Here is a 22130-nt window from a genome sequence, read left to right on the forward strand (position 1 = left end):
TACTCTTTATGTAATAATAATTTAAAAAAAATCAATATGGTGTTTATAATATATTAGTTTTACCATTCATTTTTTTTTTAATTTTTTGAGTGTGTTTTTTAACTTTACATGGAGATTCAAAATATATATCCTACTCTTGCTGCTTCAAATCTTGGTTCTCCATATTTGTACAAGTGTCAAGATTAAGGAACTCTTTAGTTTATCTGCAAAAATTTGCATCAATTTGTTTTATTAACGATATAGTAACCCTTCCTCGTTGTTTTGGAATGTGATTTTTGTTTAGCTGACGCAAGCCTTAGATTTGTTGGTACAAGTGATCAAAAATAGTGTTTTTGTTGTTAAAAAAAACTACTTCTTGGCATTGTTTTATTTATTGTCTTTGTGCTCTTTCCTATTTTCTTCTGATTTTGAGATTTGATGTTATTGTTTCTTTGATTATAGTTTCTATGATTGTTTCTATGATTTGTGTTTCCATCGAATGATGGAAACACAGCTAGGAGATTTTTCAACAATGTGGATTTGTCGGCTGAAATAACGGGCCTTGATAAAGACTTACTTCTTAGATGTGCAACTTTATTACAAGCCATGTCGTCAGGGTATGAAATAAATTCAACAAAATTTAACACATATGCACTAGATACTGCCAGATCACTAACACAGAAATATCCCTGGTACTATCTTCCACCAACTCACAGTGGATGCATTTGTATGGGATGGAGTGACAAAAATAGTTTGAATAGAGGTATCGTTCTGAAACTTTTAGAATAAGTTTATAGATATAAAAGTATAATGTTGTGCAATTATGGGCGGGGTTGCACAAAGGGGCGTAGTACCTCCCATACAAATCGCAAATCAAAAATCCATCATTTCTGCTCCTTAATTTACTATATTTATTTAAACAAACTTTGGTATGTGGGTTTAGTGTACATATTATCTATATTTTAATAATGTTTAGATATCTTCAAACAAATCAAAAACAGATGTCAATAAATTTGATTTTTTGCTGCATGGTAACTTCCTCTGACCTGTGACAAATGGATCTGAACTTAGGAGCAACCGATTTAACAAATCCTCGTTAGTTGCAATGCGTGACGTCTTTCTAGTGTGTTTGAGCCTAAATCTTTTAATATCTTTATTTTTTGCTTCGGCAGCTTCCTCAGAAAGTTCCCCAATAGACACTAATGCATGATCTATGATATCGGAAGCATGTATTAAAACTTTATGGACAGTTGCAACTGTTTTTGATTTGTTTGAAGATATCTAAACATTATTAAAATATAGATAATATGTACACTAAACCCACATACCAAAGTTTGTTTAAATAAATATAGTAAATTAAGGAGCAGAAATGATGGATTTTTGATTTGCGATTTGTATGGGAGGTACTACGCCCCTTTGTGCAACCCCGCCCATAATTGCACAACATTATACTTTTATATCTATAAACTTATTCTAAAAGTTTCAGAACGATACCTCTATTCAAACTATTTTTGTCACTACATCCCATACAAATGCATCCACTGTGCGTCTGTTGCAATCACGCTAACTTTCGAACGAAACAAGCTATCGACTTGCAACTTGACACAAGTAGTTGTTATTGATGTAGGTCGGATTGTATTGCAAATGGGCCATATCGGTTCACTCTTACGTATAGCCCCCATATAAACGGACCCCCAGATTTGGCTTGCGGAGCCTCTAAGAGAAGCACATTTCATCCGATCTGGCTGAAATTTGGTATATGGTCTTGGTATATGGTGTCCAACAACTATGCAAAAATTGGTCCACATCGATCCATAATTGTATATAGCCCCCATATAAACCGATTGCCAGATTAGGCTTGTGGCAAATTTCATCCGATTCGGCTGAAATTTGATACATGGTGTTCGTATATGGTCTCTAACAAACATGCAAAAATTGGTCCACATAACATGTTGGCAGATAAGTCCCCGGTTTGACACATAGATGGCGTCGCTAGTATTAAATGCATATTATTTTTATATAGTACCAACCTTCAAATGATTCGTGTTAAAAGTTTACATCTGTAAGTCAATTAGTTTGTAAGATAGAGCGTCTTTTGTGAAGCAACTTTTGTTATTGTGAAAAAAATGAAAAAAAGGAATTTCGTGCTTTGATAAAATACTGTTTTCTGAAGGGAAAAATACGGTGGAAGCAAAAACTTGGCTTGATAAAGAGTTTCCGGACTCTACCCCAGGGAAATCAACAATAATTGATTGGTATACAAAATTCAAGCGTGGTGAAATGGGCACGTAGGTCGGTGAACGCAGTGGACGCCCGAAAGAGGTGGTTACCGAAGAAAACATCAAAAAAATCCACAAAATGATTTTGAATGACCGTAAAATGAAGTTGATCGAGGTAGCAGAGGCCTTAAAGATATCAAAGGAACGTGTTGGTATATCATATCATTCATCAATATTTGAATATGCGGAAGCTCTGTGCAAAATGGGTGCCACGCGAGCTCACATTTGACCAAAAACAACAACGTGTTGATGATTCTGAGCGGTGTTTGCAGCTGTTAACTCGTAATACACCCAAGTTTTTCCGTCGATATGTGACAATGGATGAAACATGGCTCCATCACTACACTCCTGAGTCCAATCGACAGTCGGCTGAGTGGAGAGCGACCGGTGAACCGTCTCCGAAGCGTGGAAAGACTCAAAAGTCCACTGGCAAAGTAATGACCGTGCCACAAGTCATTGAGAACGATGGCAAAAATTCATGAATTGGGCTTCGATTTGCTTCCCCACCCACCGTATTCTCCAGATCTGGCCCCCAGCGACTTTTTCTTGTTCTCAGACCTCAAAAGGATGCTCGCAGGGTTTAAATGTGGCGACGAATTATTTTTTATTTCTGTCAAATATTTGCCCAGTGTGACCACACCGTAAGGTAAGAAAGAAATATTGGATGCAATGATTAGGATGCGCGCCTTACATACAAAGGGTAATGGGTTCAAACGCAACGGCTTCAAGTAAAGGAGAATTTCTTAACAGAAGCCACTCTGAAGATATTGGGCACTTAAGACAAAGGAAAACTAAGGATTATTCTAAAGAGGATAGGAATGCGGTGGAACCAATTTTTGTATTGGCCGATATTAGGGCTCCATTGAGATTTCGTTCTTCTTTTTGCCATGGGATGTCTTTCTCAAAATCAAAATGACAAGACTATATTAAGCCGGGGTTTTATTTGGTTTGTTCGTCGTGGCGTCAAAAATATTTTTATGTCAAATTTATTGAGGATGCTTAAGCTTCATAAAAATATTGTTAAAAATTCCCAAAAAAAAAAAAACAAATTTAGGACCACAAACGAAACTGTGGCAAATTTGAACACCATATATTGGCGGACAGATGGACTTCAATAGCCAGGCTCTGGCTATTTACACTCAATATTTAATGAATCAATTATGACATTTTATAATTACCTTTATTATCCTTTTATGTCAACAGATCAATTCCTGAAAATAAAACAACAACAAGATAATATTATTTGAGTTTCATTAACTGCCAAACAAACTAAAAAAACTATAGAACCACAATGAAATTTTTGGGTCAAGATTCTTAGCAACGAATATCACGGCTCTCTGAAATTTCCCCTATACCTAGAGCATGCAAACAGGACGATAGCTCACTGGCTTTTATGTACTTCGCATCGTTTGACAACTTTATTTTTTTGTGCTTTTTTGTTTTCATTGACCCAAAAAAACATTTACCAGCACGCTTTACATAGTGAAAAACAAAAAAATTTCCATTGATATGCAGATTTATAGCAACGACAATACAAAGGACATTAACTATATATATTTATTGTACGAATAGAAAAACAAAAACACAAACTTAGAGGAGAAATATACCAGTGAGCAAAAACTATGCTGAGGCATATATGAAAAAAAATTCCCATTGGTAAATACAAGGAAGAAGGGAACCAGAATAAAGACCACCATCATCAACAATAGAGCACATTGGCTTATGTTTCATAATAATCCTTGATCTCAATATTCTCTGACGTTTTTAGTAGGTTCACCATTTTCACGTCCTTTTTCTGGTTTTGTTCTTAAGGGAGACAAAATAATATAATCCATCCCAGTTTAATTTTCCTTCAACAACATCATCATCGTCTGCAGCAGTAGTATCATCACGGTTGCCACACAAATAAACCTCTGACCAAATTATCTATATAAATAATATTTTGATAAAATTTTCTATATAAATAAAAGTTTGACAAAATTTTCTATAAAACTAAAATGGTCATAAAATTTCCTATTTAAAAAATTTTTAACAAAATTTTCTATAGAAATAAAAATTTTGACAAAATTTTCTATAGAAATAAAAATTTTAACAAAATTTTCTATAGAAATAAAATTTTGACAAAATTTTCTATAATAATAAAATATTGACAAAATTTTCTATCGAATTAAAATGTTGACAAAATTTTCTATAGAAATAAAATGTTGACAAAATTTTCTATAGAAATAAAATTTTGACAAAATTTTCTATAGAAATAAAATTTTGAAAAAATTTTTTATAGAAATAAAATTTTGACAAAATTTTCTATAGAAATAAAATTTTCTATAGAAATAAAATTTTGACAAAATTTTCTATATAAATAAAAGTTTGACAAAATTTCCTATAAAAATAAAATGTTGACAAAATTTCCAATAAAAATATGATTTTGACAAAATATTTATTTATTTTTTATTTATTTTTATTTTATTTATTTCGGTCTATGGATATAAAAAATGGATAAAAAAAATTTCCTATAGAAATCAGATTTTGACAAAATTTCCTATAGCAATAAAATTTTGACAAAATTTCCTATAGAAATAAAATTTTGACAAGATTTTCTATATAAATAAAATTTTGACAAAATTTTCTACATAAATAAAATTTTTACAAAATTTTCTATAAAAATAAAATTTTGACAAATTTTTTTATGGTAATAAATTTTTTTTTTTATTTTCTTTAGAAAAATTTTGATAAAATTTTCTATAGAAATAAAATGTTGACAAAATTTTCTATAAAAATAGAATTTTGACAATATTTTCTATAGAAATAAAAACTTTGACAAAATTTTCTATAGAAATAAACATTTTGACAAAATTTTCGATAGAAATACAAATTTTGACAAAATTTTTTATAGAAATGAAATTGTCACAAAATTTTCTATAGAAATAGAATTTTGACAAAATTTTCTATAAAAATAAAATGGTAATAAAATTTCCTATTTAAAAAATTTTTAACAAAATTTTCTATAGAAATAAAAATTTTGACAAAATTTTCTATAGAAATAAAAATTTTAACAAAATTTTCTATAGAAATAAAAATTTTGACATTTTCTATAGCAAAAAAATTTTGACAAAATTTTTTATAGAAATAACATTTTTACAAAATTTTCTATAGAAATAAAATATTGGCCAAATTTTCAATAAAAATACAACATGACAAAATTTACTATAGAAATAACATTTTGACAACATTTTCTGTAGAAATAAAATTTTGACAAAATTTTCTATAGAAATAAAATTTTGACAAAATTTTAATAGAAAAAGAATTTTGACAAAACTTTCTATAGAAAAATTTTGAGAAAATGTTCTATAGAAGCAAAATTTTGACAAAATGTGCTATAGAAATAAAATTTTGACAATAGAAATAAAATTTTGACAAAATTTTCTATAGAAATAAAATTTTGACAAAATTTTCTATAGAAAAATTTTGAGAAAATTTTCTATAAAAGTAAAATTTTGGGAAAATTTTCTATAGAAATAAAATTTTGACAAAATTATCTATAGAAATAAAATGTTGACAAAATTTTCTATAGAAATAGAATTTGGAAAAAATTTTCTAAAGAAATAAAATTTTGACAAAATTTTCCATAGAAATAACATTTTGACAAAAATTTTCTATAGAAATAAAATTTTGACACAATTTTCTATAGAAATAAAATTTTTGACACAATTTTCTATGGAAATAAAAATTTTGACAAAATTTCTATAGAAATAAAATTTTTGACAAAATTTTCTACAGAAATAAACTTTTTAACAAAATTTTCTATAGAAATAAAATTTTTGACAAAATTTTCCATAAAAATAAAATTTTTGGCAAAATTTTCTATAGAAATCAACTTTTTGACAAAATTTTCTATAGAAATAAAATTTTGATAAAATCTTTTATAGATATAAAATTTTGATAAAATCTTTTATAGATATAAAATTTTGATAAAATTTTCTATAGAAATAAAATTTTTGACAAAATTTTCTATAGAAATAAACTTTTTGACAAAATTTTCTATAGAAATAAAATTTTTGACAAAACTTTCTATAAAAATAAAATGTTTGGCAAAATTTTCTATAGAAATGAAATTTTTGACAAAATTTTCTATAGAAATAAAATTTTGATAAAATCTTTTATAGATATAAAATTTTGATAAAATCTTTCATAGAAATAAAATTTAGACATTTTCTATTGAAATAGAATATTGAAAAATTTTCTACAGAAATAAAAATTTTGACAAAATTTTCTATAGAATTAAAATTTTGACAGAATTTTCTATAAAAATAAAAATTTTGACAAAATTTTCTATAGAAATAAAAATTTTGACAAAATTTTCTATAGAATTAAAATTTTGACAGAATTTTCTATAAAAATAAAATTTTGACAAAATTTTCTATAGAAATAAATATTTTGACAAAATTTTCTATAGAAATAAAAATTTTGACAAAATTTTCTATAGAAATAAATTTTGTTGGTATAATTTTCTATTGAAATAAAACTTTGACAAAATTTTCTACAGAAATAAAATTTTAACAAAATTTTTTATAAAAATAAAATTTTGATAAAATTTTCTATAAAAATAAAATTTTGACAAAATTTTCTATAAAAATAAAATTTTGACAACATTTTCTATAGAAATAAAATTTTGACAAAATTTTCTTTAAAAATAAAATTTTGACCAAATTTTCTATAAAAATTAAATTTTGACAAAATTTTCTATAGAAATAAATTTTTGACAAAGTTATCTATAGTAATAAAATTTTGACAAAATTTTCTATAAAAGTAAAATTTTGAAAAATTTTCTATAGAAATAAAATTTTGACAAAATTTTCTATAGAAATAAAATTTTGACAAAATTTTCTATAGAAATAAAATTTTTACAAAATTTTCTATAGAAATAACTATTTTCACAAAATTTTCTATAGAAATAAAATTTTAAAAAAATTTTTTATAAAAATAAAATTTTGATAAAATTTTCTATAAAAATAAAATTTTGACAAAATTTGCTATAAAAATAAAATTTTGACAACATTTTCTATAGAAATAAAATTTTGACAACATTTTCTATAGAAATAAAATTTTTACAAAATTTTCTATAGAAATAACTATTTTCACAAAATTTTCTATAGAAATAAAATTTTGACAAAAATTTCTATAGAAATAAAATTTTGGCAAATTTTTCTATAGAAATAAAATTTTTGATAAAATTTTGTGAAGAAATAAAAGTTTGACAAAATTTTCTAAAGAAATAAAATTTTGACAACATTTTCTATAGAAATTAAATTTTGACAACATTTTCTATAGAAATAAAATTTTGACAAAATTTTCTATAGAAATAAAATTTTGATAAAATAGAAATATAGAAATTTTATAGAAATAAAATTTAGACATTTTCTATTGAAATAAAATTTTGATAAAATTTTCTATACAAAAAAATTTGACAAAATTGTCTATTAAAATAAAAATATAAACCAAAAGCTTTGTAGCTAATAGGGAGAATCATTCATGCATTCGTTTTTCATACTAACCACAAAAATGTGATTAAAAACTTAATTTTTTAAATTTGGTAGATTTGTGCTAAAATTTTCTTCAGTTGGTAAATTATTTTTGGTACGTGTGGCAACCGTGAGCATCATACAGTCAGTGCCATGGAAATACCCGTTTTAACAGAATTCCATTGCAAAAAAACAAAAAATCGTATTTTTAGCATATCCTTGCGGAAAAATTTCGGTCTGCAGGCAGGCAGCCAGGACCGTGCCAGTGCCAGTCATATCATATCACACAGAATTTTCTCTGTTAGAGAGTGGGTGAACGAGTTCAATGGTGGTTTGGCAGACTGTATCCTTTAAGTAGTTGTATAAACATGCAAACTTTGCATAAATTCAATTTATGCCTTCTTTTATCATTATAATTTCTATATTTCCTATGGTAGTGAATTTACACAATATAAAGGGTGATTCTTTTGAGGTTAGGATTTTCATGCATTAGTATTTGACAGATCACGTGGGATTTCAGACATGGTGTCAAAGAGAAAGATGCTCAGTATGCTTTGACATTTCATCATGAATAGACTTACTAACGAGCAACGCTTGCAAATCATTGAATTTTATTACCAAAATCAGTGTTCGGTTCGAAATGTGTTTCGCGCTTTACGTCCGATTTATGGTCTACATAATCGACCAAGTGAGCAAACAATTAATGCGATTGTGACCAAGTTTCGCACTCAGTTTACTTTATTGGACATTAAACCAACCACACGAATGCGTACAGTGCGTACAGAAGAGAATATTGCGTCTGTTTCTGAGAGTGTTGCTGAAGACCGTGAAATGTCGATTCGTCGCCGTTCGCAGCAATTGGGTTTGTGTTATTCGACCACATGGAAGATTTTACGCAAAGATCTTGGTGTAAAACCGTATAAAATACAGCTCGTGCAAGAACTGAAGCCGAACGATCTGCCACAACGTCGAATTTTCAGTGAATGGGCCCTAGAAAAGTTGGCAGAAAATCCGCTTTTTTATCGACAAATTTTGTTCAGCGATGAGGCTCATTTCTGGTTGAATGGCTACGTAAATAAGCAAAATTGCCGCATTTGGAGTGAAGAGCAACCAGAAGCCGTTCAAGAACTGCCCATGCATCCCGAAAAATGCACTGTTTGGTGTGGTTTGTACGCTGGTGGAATCATTGGACCGTATTTTTTCAAAGATGCTGTTGGACGCAACGTTACGGTGAATGGCGATCGCTATCGTTCGATGCTAACAAACTTTTTGTTGCCAAAAATGGAAGAACTGAACTTGGTTGACATGTGGTTTCAACAAGATGGCGCTACATGCCACACAGCTCGCGATTCTATGGCCATTTGGAGGGAAAACTTCGGAGAACAATTCATCTCAAGAAATGGACCGGTAAGTTGGCCACCAAGATCATGCGATTTGACGCCTTTAGACTATTTTTTGTGGGGCTACGTCAAGTCTAAAGTCTACAGAAATAAGCCAGCAACTATTCCAGCTTTGGAAGACAACATTTCCGAAGAAATTCGGGCTATTCCGGCCGAAATGCTCGAAAAAGTTGCCCAAAATTGGACTTTCCGAATGGACCACCTAAGACGCAGCCGCGGTCAACATTTAAATGAAATTATCTTCAAAAAGTAAATGTCATGGACCAATCTAACGTTTCAAATAAAGAACCGATGAGATTTTGCAAATTTTATGCGTTTTTTTTTTAAAAAGTTATCAAGCTCTTAACAAATCACCCTTTATATGCCTCCTTTGCTATGGTCTGATTTTATATATATATATATATTTTTTTTTGCTTCTTTCAGTTATGGATGGTATATGGTCTTCTGTGTCCTTTACCCTTCTGTGTTTGGGCCTATTCCTAGTGGCAGAAATTCCTATTACATAACCAGATTGGAATGGCATGGTAGAATCACTTTTATAACTTAAAAAAATTACCACAAATTCTAGGCACGGTATAGAGCAAAGTGAATTACCAGACGTACTAGTTGATGGGCATAGAAGCACTGAGGTAACGGGAAGAGGGATAGAATGAGAGTGAGAATTAAGCACCTTAACATATAACTATTTTGAAGTTTATAGTGAGGCATGCAATCATTATTGTCTCTTGGGCACAGCTGTGGCCTAACCAGGGTCCAGCAGCAATAAAAATGAAAATGAGTTTTAATGTTAAACATTTTTTAGCTAATCTTGTTTTGGGTAACATTGTTGTTCCATTGACAAACATCTTCAGTTTGGTCTATAAATTAACCATGAATAGTCTTAGAAACGAACAACGCTTGGAAATGATCGATTTTTATTATTAAAACGAGTCCTTTGTTAGGAAAATTCATAGCGCGTGTTTGTGAAAAATCGTGTTCAGCAACAAAGCTCATATATGACTCAATGGGTACGCAAATAAGTAGAACTGTTTTAGAGTGGAAATCAGCCAGAATCATTGCACAAGCTACCAATGTCATTTCATTAGATTTTCATTTTATTTCATCTGAATTTTCATTACAACAACATGCAAATCTTATAAATTTAGTACTAAATTTATATTGTTGTAAATAACAAAAAAGGAAAGATAAATCATACATCTATTATTATTATTAACATTTAATACTTTGAAAAATTATATACGAAATTGAAAACAAAAAAAAAAATAAATATTGAAAGATATTAAAAATAAATATATTTATATGTAAATTATATTAGTGAGTTTATGATATATATTCCTTGAGAAATAATTAACTCTGTTAATAGATAACATCATGATTCACTATAGAATTTGATGACAGTTTTCTTGAATCTATAATTGCTTCTTATGGTTTGAAGATGATTTGGTAGTTGGTTCCAGAGAAGTGTTTCTCTGATGAAAAACGACGATAACTTATTTGTATAACAGTTTCCCCCCGAAAAGATCTGGCAAAATTCAATTTAATTTATAGGTTAGGTTAGGTGACAGTCAGATGTATCAGACTCACTTAGACTATTCAGTTCATTCTGATAACACAGTGTTGAACTCCTCTCTTATCACTGAGTGCTTCCCGATTCCTTGTTAAGCTCAATGGCAAGGGACCTCCTTTTTATAGCCGAGCCCGAACGGCGTTCTACATTGCAGTGAAACCATTTAGAGAAGCTTTGAAACACTCAGAAATGTCACCAACATTACTGAGGTGTGATAATCCACCGCTGAAAAACTTTCTGTTGTTCGGTCGAAGCAGGAATCGAATCCACGACCTTGTGTATATTTAATATATAAGTATGTTGGGTTAGGTTAGGTGGCAGCCCGATGTATCAGGCTCACTTAGACTATTCAGTCCATTATGATACTACATTGGTGAACTTCTCTCTTATCACACAAGGGACCTCCTTTTTTATAGCCGAGTACGAACGGCTTTGAAACACTCAGAAATGTCACCAGCATTACTGCACTGTTAGAAAAATATGTTTTTCATATGTTCCGATATAAACAAAATGTGTTTCGGGCACAATTTTAAAACACAATATATTTAAGTGCAAACATGTAATGTTCCTAAACTAACACTAAATGTTTGGGACATCTATGTTAATATGTTAGAATATATTATGTTTGGGGCATGAATGTTTCATAAAAATCATATGTGTGAATGCAAACATATATAAATTTACAAATTTCGACTAAACATACATATGTTGTGATATTTTATTCAAAGCGACAGAGAGAGTATAGAGAAAGAAATAGAGATGGAAACCGGGAGAGTTGACGAAAGATACCAACATAACACAGCGAAAGAATCAAAAGAGAACAATTTCTGTAAAACCGCTTGTATGTTGTTTCGGAAAACTGTTTTATGATAAGGCCAAAAATTTGATATGCTTAAGTCTAAATATTATTTAATTTGAATAAAGAGAATAGACATTCGGAACCAAGAGAATAGACATTTCGCCTTGAGAGCAGCATTTTATGTATGTGTGGACATGTGTTTTGTTTATCATTTTGGCATTATGGGCACAATTTTTTTCTTGGTTCGTTAAAAGAAATCAGGGGTCTTCATACAAATAACGAAAGTGACTCTTTCGTACTCTTTTTAGAGTTGGGACAGTAAAATGAAATAAGGAGGAAATAGTGAAAAATTACACAGTAAAATGTATAAAAACAAAGCTTAGTTCCTCTTTATTAATAAGTAGTCCACGAGGAGTTGACGGACAACTTCAAATATAAAAGCAAGCATTAAGTTCGAGTTTTGCAGCTAAAACAATTTAAAAAGTTTATTTTCCTTAAAATTAATTATTAAAGAAAAATAAAAGGCATTTTAGAGCGATGGTGTTAAATGCTAGTAAAAAACTGTTCACGCCTAAATAAATTTATGTTTATATTATAAAATTATTTATGTATGTTTATACTCGACTCCACGTTCTTCGTTAGAGTTTTTGAATTCCTTCCAAATTTTAAAGTTTTGTACCAAAAACAGTTTTTTGTTACAAAATTGTTATATTTGCAATAAAAAAATAATATTTTATCCAAAAATCAGTCCATTTCGTTTATATCAAGCAATGTTACTGACTATAAATCTTTAATAAACCACATTTCGAAGTGTCATTATAAAAATTTAATATAGTATAAATATAAATGTGTAAATTAAAAAAAAAAGTGTGGTCGGAGCAGGGACCCATGCATTTGCATGCAAGGCAGACATGCTAACCACTGCTCCACGTGGCAAACAAATGTATGTTTCTGTTAAATAATGTTATGTTTGCATGGGCTCGTGGGCGCTGCAAACTATGCTATATAAATGTAACTTATAACTATAACTACCTATTTATAACAGCTACGTGGTCCAGTGGATAGTGTGTTGGCTTACAAACTGTATGGTCCTCGGTTCGATTCTCCGTGCAGGCGAAAGGTAAAATTTAAAAAATTTATAAAAGTGAATAATTTCTTCAACATTATTTGTATTACAGAGAAAGGTGCCAATAACTAAAAAATTTCGTGGAAGTGAAAATTACGAGTATGTTAGGCAATGAGCACAATCGTCTTTGGGAAAAATTCTTCCAAGCATATTTTTGGGCTCAAAATGCTTCCAAACATATAATATGTTCACATAAAACAAACATATTAATGTTTCAGCAGTATGCAATAATATATGTGCTTCCTGCAAAATATGTTTGGAACATATGTTAAAGAAGCGATTTTTTTTGAGGGTGTATAAATCTTTAATAAACCACATTTCGAAGTGTCATTATAAAAATTTAATATAGTATAAATATAAATGTGTAAATTAAAAAAAAAAAGTGTGTTCGGAGCAGGGTCGGAGCAGGGACCCATGCATTTGCATGCAAGGCAGACATGCTAACCACTGCTCCACGTGGCAAACAAATGTATGTTTCTGTTAAATAATGTTATGTTTGCATGGGCTCGTGGGCGCTGCAAACTATGCTATATAAATGTAACTTATAACTATAACTACCTAATTATAACAGCTACGTGGTCCAGTGGATAGTGTGTTGGCTTACAAACTGTATGGTCCTCGGTTCGATTCTCCGTGCAGGCGAAAGGTAACATTTAAAAAAAATATAAAAGTGAATAATTTCTTCAACATTATTTGTATTACAGAAAAAGGTGCCAAGAACTAAAAAATTTCGTGGAAGTGAAAATTACGAGTATGTTAGGCAATGAGCACAATCGTCTTTGGGAAAAATTCTTCCAAGCATATTTTTGGGCTCAAAATGCTTCCAAACATATAATATGTTCACATAAAATAAACATATTAATGTTTCGGCAGTATCCAATAACATATGTGCTTCCTGCAAAATATGTTTGGAACATATGTTAAAGAAGCGATTTTTTTTTTTTTTGAGGGCGTGAGGTGGGATGTTGGGTGGTTGTCTGTGCTTATTATTTTGTGTAAAAAATATCAACGACTTATACATCAAGTATCTTTCGAGAGACAACTTCAATACATTCGGCGAAATCTGAGAGACTCTGTCAAATGTTCTTAACCCATATACATATCGTATAGTATTGCTAAATGTTGTTTGCAGTTTTCTGTAGTCGGAAGCATTACAGCCCACAAAAATCTCAGCGGTATAAAACAAGGTAGGAAGAATATAGCTTTTAACAAGAAGTAGCCTCATGTTTAGAAGGCTAAATGGTTGGGTTCTCCACAATTTACGAATCAGAGAGTATAATTTCCCACAAGTGGCTGTTATGTGATTGGACCAGTTAAGATGTTTGTTGAAGACTAAGTTTCTTTGCTTTGTCAACAACTTCTAGGAGTGACGTTCCCAATAATAGATGTATGTTGGTTTCAACTTCAACTTCTAGAAAGATCTTGATTGATATTTGACACACAGTTTTCTAGAGAATCCAGGTGACACTATGCATATAATTGTACGTCGTCAACATACATTTGAAACTTAGAAAATTTCACTTGATCAGGCAAATCATTCGAATAATTGGTGTATATAAAAGAGGGCCAAGAATTGATCCTCTATTAAGAGCGGCAGTGGATTCGTATATTTCGTTGGTTGTAAACTGTGATTGCTGCGTGAGGTATGATGCTAGTAGGAGCACAGCGGTCGAATCGAAGTTAAAGTTAGATCTCAGTTTATTACGTAGTATTGGAGGCTGGATACTGTCAAAGGCTTTTTAATGATCAAGGAGGATGAGAAAAGCTATTTCCCCCTTGTCAAGAGCAGACCGTAACGTTTCGACGATATCAGTCAGACCAGTGAGGCAGCTGTAATCAGGCCTAACATAAATACAGATTGTCGTGTGATTAGAAGGTTTTTCTCATTCAGGTAGTTTTGGATTTGAATATGAAGAAGTTTTTTTTTCACTAGGTCTTCGAATAGATATGGTAGTATCGCAATTGGACAAAATTCTCCATTACCTTTTGAGATAAGAATGATTTTTGCAAATTTCCATGCCGTGCTGGTTATAATGCTGGTTATAATAATGTTAAAGTTAAAGATATGAGTGATGTATTGTGGAGTGATGTATTGGATATACGTGACACCAGGGATGGAAAATGCAGTACTATAGTACTTTTTTCAATACTTTTTCACCCCGGTCAGTACCGTAGTACCCCCGCGAATGATTTAGTACCTTTTGTGTAGACATTTTTGAGTCGATATCAGATTTATGGTACAATAGCTTTGACAAAATATTTTAATATTTTGAGAAAGTCTTTATCAACCTTATTTGCTAATAGTCTTTTACAAATATGGCAAAACAGACATGTTCATGTGGGAAGAAAATCTCGATTTTGTAGAAGACATAGTCAAAAACATGATTTTATTGAACTTCAAGAATGTTTTAGTCGAAAAAAGAATGCGATTCTATTTTATCGATTTTTTATTTCGGTAGAAAATGTTGTCAAAATTTTATTTCTATATAGAATTTTTGCAAAATTTTATTTTTATAGAAAATTTTGTCAACATTTTATTTCAATTGAAAATTTTGTACAAATTTTATTTCTATAGGAAATTTTTGCAAAATTTTATTTCTATAGAAAAAAATTTGCAACATTTTTTTTCTACAGATTTTTTTTGCAAAATTTTATTTCTATAGAAAATTTTTGCAAAATATTATTTATATAGAAAATTTTGTCAAAATTTTATTTTCTTTAAAATTTAGTCTCTTGACAATAATTTTCCAGTGAAATTTTTGTTGAAATTTAGTAAAAAGTACCTTTCCGCTCAAAAAATACCTTTTTTGTACTTTCTTAAAAATTGTATTTTCCATCCCTGCGTGGCACACAGCTGTTGTAAACTTCAACTTGAGTGAAGTGACAGTTTGGTGCGGCTGGTGGTATCATTGGAGCGTACTGCTTCAAAGATGATGCGAATCGTAACCTAGCTTTGTGTATGGTGAGCGCTACCGTGGGATGATATCCAACTTTTTTGGTCACAATGCTCGTTTGCATGGCAGGTAGTTTCAACAAGACGGTGCCAAATTGCACACAGCGTATCAATAGAGTTATTGAAAGACGAGTACGGTGAACATTTTATTTTACATTCGGGACCGGTCGGTCAATTAGCCGCTTAGATCGTGCGGTTTAACGCATTTAGACTATGGTTAAGATAGGTTGTAGAGGATGGCATCAATTCTTGAATTGAATTGATGTCCACTTTGACCACCATAGGTGGATTCCTCGATGTAATTTTGTCAACTTCTTGCTCCTGTGGTGGTCTCCTTCAAAGTTGCTCGAGAACTTCAATTTATCCGTCTTCCTTAAAATAGCTTACCACAACCTGCCTGAGGCCCTGATGAAGGCGATTATGTTCCTTAAGCTATACTCCCGCAGATCGGTGAGAGCCCAAAAGGAGTATCTTGTTTCTTCTAAAAGATAATTCTGGACACTGACACGGGTAGTGGTACCAGTCTTCCATAATTTCCGGGACCAGACACCATCTGCAGATGTCATCATCTTGAAGGTCTATTCTTGTCATATTTTCCCAAGTGTGTTATTTCCACTTATGATGCCAATTAAAGGTCGCAAATACTGTCTGTTCAGCTGTGTAAAAATTATATGTTTGGAACTCAAATTTTTAGCACATTAGTTTTAAGTAGAAACATATAATGTTCATAAACTAGATTAAGATGTTTGGAACTAATATGTTAGAACATATTTTGTTTGGGACAATACATTTTTATACGCTCCACCATAGGACGGGGAATTAGGGAGTTGGAGGGTAACCCCCATAATTCCGTTTGTAACACATCGGAGTATTGGTCTAAGGACCCATAAAGTATATATATATTCTGGGCATTAGCGTAGCTAGACAATTTTCCTAGGGGGGCTATAGCCCCCCTAGCTAAAACTTTATAGACTGAACTTATAGGTCCAACTAATGTTTTATTTCATAAAATTTGATTTAAAAAAATAGACATCAAAATAACTCGACAATCAATTTATAATAAAGCAACAAACATTACCCTACGGGGAAATTGGTGCAAATTGCCACTGATGGACCTATCACAGAACTGGTACCTGTGCTCCAGTTAGTTGCAATTTTCACATTTAGTGAAATAAAATTATTATATATTATTATTATTATTAGAAAAAGGTTATTCTTTTGTTCGACATATTTCAAAAGTTTTTTTTTCACTTCGGGTTCGATTAGGAGCCCAAATTGAAAGAGATTTCTATGAGTTTGTCCGAGACTGGTTCCTGAGGACCTGTTTATGGGTTGCTCCTGCTAAATTGTCCCAGGACGTGTCCTTTGGGATGAGTCCATGACGCGTCCTAAAATGTAAGTTTACTCCGTCAATGACAAACCCATATTAAAGTGGACGGTCCCTTCCATACGTTTTGATCAGAAGTGGGACTGGTCCATACACCCAGCGAAAAATTGGGAGTTGTTCTAAAGGCACAACTTTAAAAGCACTTCCAAAAATGTCTTCACAAAGAAGTTAACTATTTTAACTACACAGGAAGTTTTTTTACTTCATTTTTTTATATTTTAATGCGTAATTTTTTGTTTTCTTTTTTCAAATAGTTTAAAAAAATAGTAAGAGTAAATAAAATGGTACAAATTATTCAAATTTTGCCACAAAAATGCTAAATCCATTATAGAAAAATCGATAATATTTGAAAATATTCGAGGGAAAGCGTTTCAAACAAGCGTTAGAATGCATTAAAAATCATAAAAAAGTATAAAAATTATTTATTTGGGAAAATATCACAAAATTTTTAATTCACATTCAAAACACTGAATTCGGATCACACCTTAAGAAGTGATTCAAATTCATTGCAACGGTGGTTGAAACCGTGGACATTCGTTCTATGACAAGTTCATATTACATTCATCGCTTCTCCGCCAATTTTGTACCACTTCCAGACCCAAAAAGAACATTTTAACTTCTTTTTTTTTTTTGCGACGTTTTTTGTTTTTCAGCATTATCTTAATAATACTGCAAATTTATGAAAGAATAGTTTTAATATCAATTACTATTTTTTATTCAACTAAATCATAAGTTCAACCACAGCTTTATTTCATAAATATCAGACTTCTACCACAACCCAAGTAATTCGATTGTGCATGAAAGTCTTTAGTGGAACTTTGTGCGTTGTACGAGTATATACTTGTTAATTTTTATAAAAATGTCAAATCGTAAATAGGTTTTCAAATTCTGGGGGGGTCTAAGCCCCCTCCCCAGAGGCCTTCCTACGCTTATGATTCTGGGTCGTGGTGAAATTCTGAGTCGATCTAACGATGTCCGTTCGTCCATCCGTCTGTAGATATGAAACTTGGTACAAGTAGTTATAATTGAAGTAAGTCAGATGATATTGCAAATGGTCCATAATTATAAATAGCACCCATATAAACCTATTCACAGATTTAGCTTGCGGATCCTCTTAGAGGAGCAAATTGCATTCGATACGGTTGAAATTTGGTACGTAGTGTTGTTCTATGGCGTCTAACAACCACGAAAAAATTAATCCATATCGGTCCATAATTATATATAGCCCTCATAAAAATCGATCACCAGATTTGACTTTTCGAGCATCTTGGATGAGAAAATTTCATCCAATCTGGTGCGCATTTCGTATGCTATGTTAGTGTATAGCCTCTACACGGATGAAAAAGACTGTTTTTCATATGTTTGGCTATAAACATTATATGTTTGGAACATAAATTTTTAAACACAATATTTTTGAGTGCAAGCATATAATGTTCATAAACTAGCATAACATGTTTGGGACATATATGTTAATATGTTAGAACATATTATGTTTGGGACATAAAATGTTTGTAAATATAATATGCTTGGATGCAAACATATATTAATTTAGAAATAGCCTATAAACATATATGTGTTTAGTAGCTTGGAGCGCTATTTAACAGGGAGCGATATTGAATTAAGTTGGTGGTTGTTGTTTGTTATTACAAAATTAACATTTTATTTTCCCTTGGGCAATTGATCAGCTACTTCTTTGATCCTTACAAACTGTGTGGTCCGCTGTTCGAATCCCCGTCCGGCAAAAGGTAAAATTAAAATAAAAAAAATCATAAAATTGAATAATTTCTTCTACAATGTTTGTATTACAGAAAAAGGTGAAGTGAGAAAGATGTGGGGGAATATACAATTGGGCAGAAACAAAATTTTGAGCATTCAGGTCGAAAACCTATGTTGTTAGCACCTATATTACCTGTTTATTTTCATAATTCATTATGATTGTAAATATATAAATAAATAAATAAAATTTTGAGCACAATATTGCTTGGGAGAATTTTGTTTAAGCATATAATATTTTTGGGTGCAAAATGCTTCCAAACATATTATATGTTCACATAATAACATATTGTTTTTTGGAAGACAACATTATTGAATTTGGATGCAAAACTACAAAATGTTTGGAACTTAGACTACCCAAACATATATTGTTTAGACCAATATGCTTTCAAACATATTATATATTGGAAGAGATCAAACATATAAATGTTTGGGCAATACCCAAAAATGTATATGCTTGAAGCAAAATATGTTTGGGAGTATATGTTACAGAAGCGATTTTTTGTGAGGGTGTAGCAATTTTGCAAAAATTGGTGCATATCGGTCCATAAGTATAAATAGCCCAATATATACCGATCCCCAGATAAGTATAAATAGCCCCATTAGTATAAATAGCCCCATATATACCGATCCCCAGATTTGAACTCCGGAGCCTCTTGCAGTATCCGATTCGGTTGAAATTTTGTACCATGTGGTAGCATATGGTCTCTAACAACCATGCCAAAATTGGTCAATATCGGTTCATAAATATAATAATATTTATAATAAACAAGATTTAACTATCCGGTTGAAATTTGGCCCTCTCAATATTATGCGAAAATTGATTTGTAACTTCATACTTAGAGGCTATAAATAAGTATGAAGTCAAAAACTAATGAGGCTTGCGTAGGTATTTATTCTACCTTTAGCAAGCACGCACGTGACTAAAGTGCATATTTCGGATATTTTAAAAAAGTCGCATGACTCCAGAAGTGTTGCAAAATGTGACTCAAGTCGCACAACGGTAACACTGGTTACCACAATCACTGTAATTCAATTGTGAATGACAGTGTTTAGTAGAATTTTGAACGCGATTCATGGTGGAGGAAGGGAATATACATAAAATTTAGCCTGGCCGGATTTTCGGCAAAGGTCAAACAAATTGATTTAAAATAATGTTTATTTGGGTAACATTTAATCATCGCAGTTATAATCAGGTCGTCAACCCACTGATTCCCGATTTTCCTCAAACAGTATCTAGTAGAGGTCTGCATCGAATAACTTTTCACTACATGTATGCTATTTGCTGTCGAATATAGTACATACACTGTCTTTCTCTCAGAGCGCAAGTAGTGAAGTGAAGAGAAAACTTGCTTGTCAAATACCACCAAGTACTTATCCGAAACAATATGTGTTCCGAAAAAAAGGAACAATAAAAATTTAAGTACTTGAGAAAAAGTACAACATGGATTCTCTTCACTTCACGTGGTACCACAAGTATTTCTCAGTTATGTGCGAAGTAAAACTTTCCATTATTATTAATCATAGATATGTATGTATGTCACATATTTCATATATTTATGTATGTCACACACTTACCTTAACGTTTGCCGTTCTTTATATCAATCCGAAAACATATATTATGGAGAGTAACTGTTTTTTTTTTGTATTTCTAAAACTGCACGTGGTACATGGAGTACTCTATGAAGTTTTGTTCTCGCAACATACTCGACGTGATCACTCTGAGTACACTTCAATAAGAGAGAAAGAGTAATATCCCAATAAACACAAACGTCTGAAAAATGCTAAATTTCAACAAGTTTTTAAACATTTTTTCAAAGCATCAGGGTAATATTCAAGTTGAGAAATTGTTGAGAAAATCGCGTTCTCAACAAAAAACAGACATTACCCTCAACAGTGAAATTCAACACATTAGCAATAATATCTCAAGTGTTATCCTCAAATTGAAATGCATCGCTACTCAATAATTTGTCAAACAATTTGCGATGCGAGTCAAATTCAAAATTAACATCGTTGCAAATACTTTTCAACCTAAATTTGTATGAATGATATCCCCACTTCAAATTGAAAGTCAAAGCCAAAATTCTATGAATTTTGTATAATTTATTCATTTTCATCAAAATAAAATATATAATAATACACTACACTACACTACATAATACACTACAATACCAATTGATAAATAATAATCTTATTAAACATATCAACAAATAAGAACAAAAAAAAAAACAACAACAAAACTTTAAATATCTTAAACATTATTAGTAAACACTTTTGCATTGATAATTCGATTTCCTTCCTTTTGGTGTCATAAAACAGCATTAAAATTTATTAACATGCGGGCAATTTGAAATTAGGAACGTACTGGACCGCGTGTTAGAATTGATTTCCAGCAGAAGGAATTCACAAAATATCCATTTTAAACTGATAATAGCATATGAATTAAACTGACGATGTGATTCACATTTTCATCCAGAAGTTGTGGATTTCAACAATTTGTTGTTTTTAACAATTTTAATTGGTTGCACTTGTAATGTTTCTGGAAACTTTTTCTTGTCGATAAGCCACTCATTTTTCATTGGTCAGCTTCTTATTGTTAGCAAGAATGTAGCATCCAAAGATTTTAGTTTTCTGCAAAGAGATTTAAATTTAGTGACTTCTCTAAAGTGTTGATTTAATTTTTCATATTGACGTACCAATTATTATAAACTATTTGAAGCAGTTCCAGTTAATTGTCCACCATTTTTTCATCGGTCAGCTTTTTAATGTTTTCAAGAACGTAGAATCCATAATTTTAGTTTTCTGCCAAAAGATATACATTTAGTGACTTCCTTAAAGTTTTTTTTTCATTTTTTATTTTCACTTACCTGTTTTTATAAACTATTTGGTTATTTGTCTAAAATTGTCCATTTTTTTTTTATTTCTTGCAATTGACCACGAACTTCGTTGCACAAATAAGTATTGAAAACCACATGGTTTTTTCGTTGCATTTTAGGGTTGTGTTTTGTCAAAGTTTTCTCATATTATCTTCAACACCTTTTCAAAGATTTCGTCAACAATTTGGCAAATTGGAAGTAATTCGCAAACAATTTGAAGATGTATTGAAGATGAGCTATTTCAAGTCAAGTTGAATTTATGTTGAAAATTATCAGCCTGTTTCTGTATATCGAACGAGCTCTATCGATCGACTGAAATGCATAGAAACAGCTGATTTTTGGTTATAAATTCAGCTGTTTATTTCCATTTCAGTCGATCGATAGAGCTCGTTCGACATACCGAAACAGGCTCTATATTTACCCTCAAACTGAAAAGTTCTTGCATTTGAAAAACGCTCATCCTGTGTTTATT

General features: G+C 30.9%; 1 protein-coding gene across 1 annotated transcript in view; it reads right to left on the reverse strand.

The window, feature by feature from the left end:
* The window catches only part of LOC142225197 (uncharacterized), a 1012757-nt gene that overhangs the window by 823756 nt on the left and 166871 nt on the right, over positions 1 to 22130 (reverse strand). The window contains exon 3 of the mRNA XM_075294976.1: positions 3437 to 3469. The gene's annotated coding sequence lies outside the window, so the exon portion shown is untranslated. The remainder of the gene's footprint in view (positions 1 to 3436; positions 3470 to 22130) is intronic.

The sequence above is a fragment of the Haematobia irritans genome, chromosome 2 (genome assembly GCF_050003625.1).
Source record: "Haematobia irritans isolate KBUSLIRL chromosome 2, ASM5000362v1, whole genome shotgun sequence".
Taxonomy (NCBI): Eukaryota; Metazoa; Arthropoda; class Insecta; order Diptera; family Muscidae; genus Haematobia; species Haematobia irritans.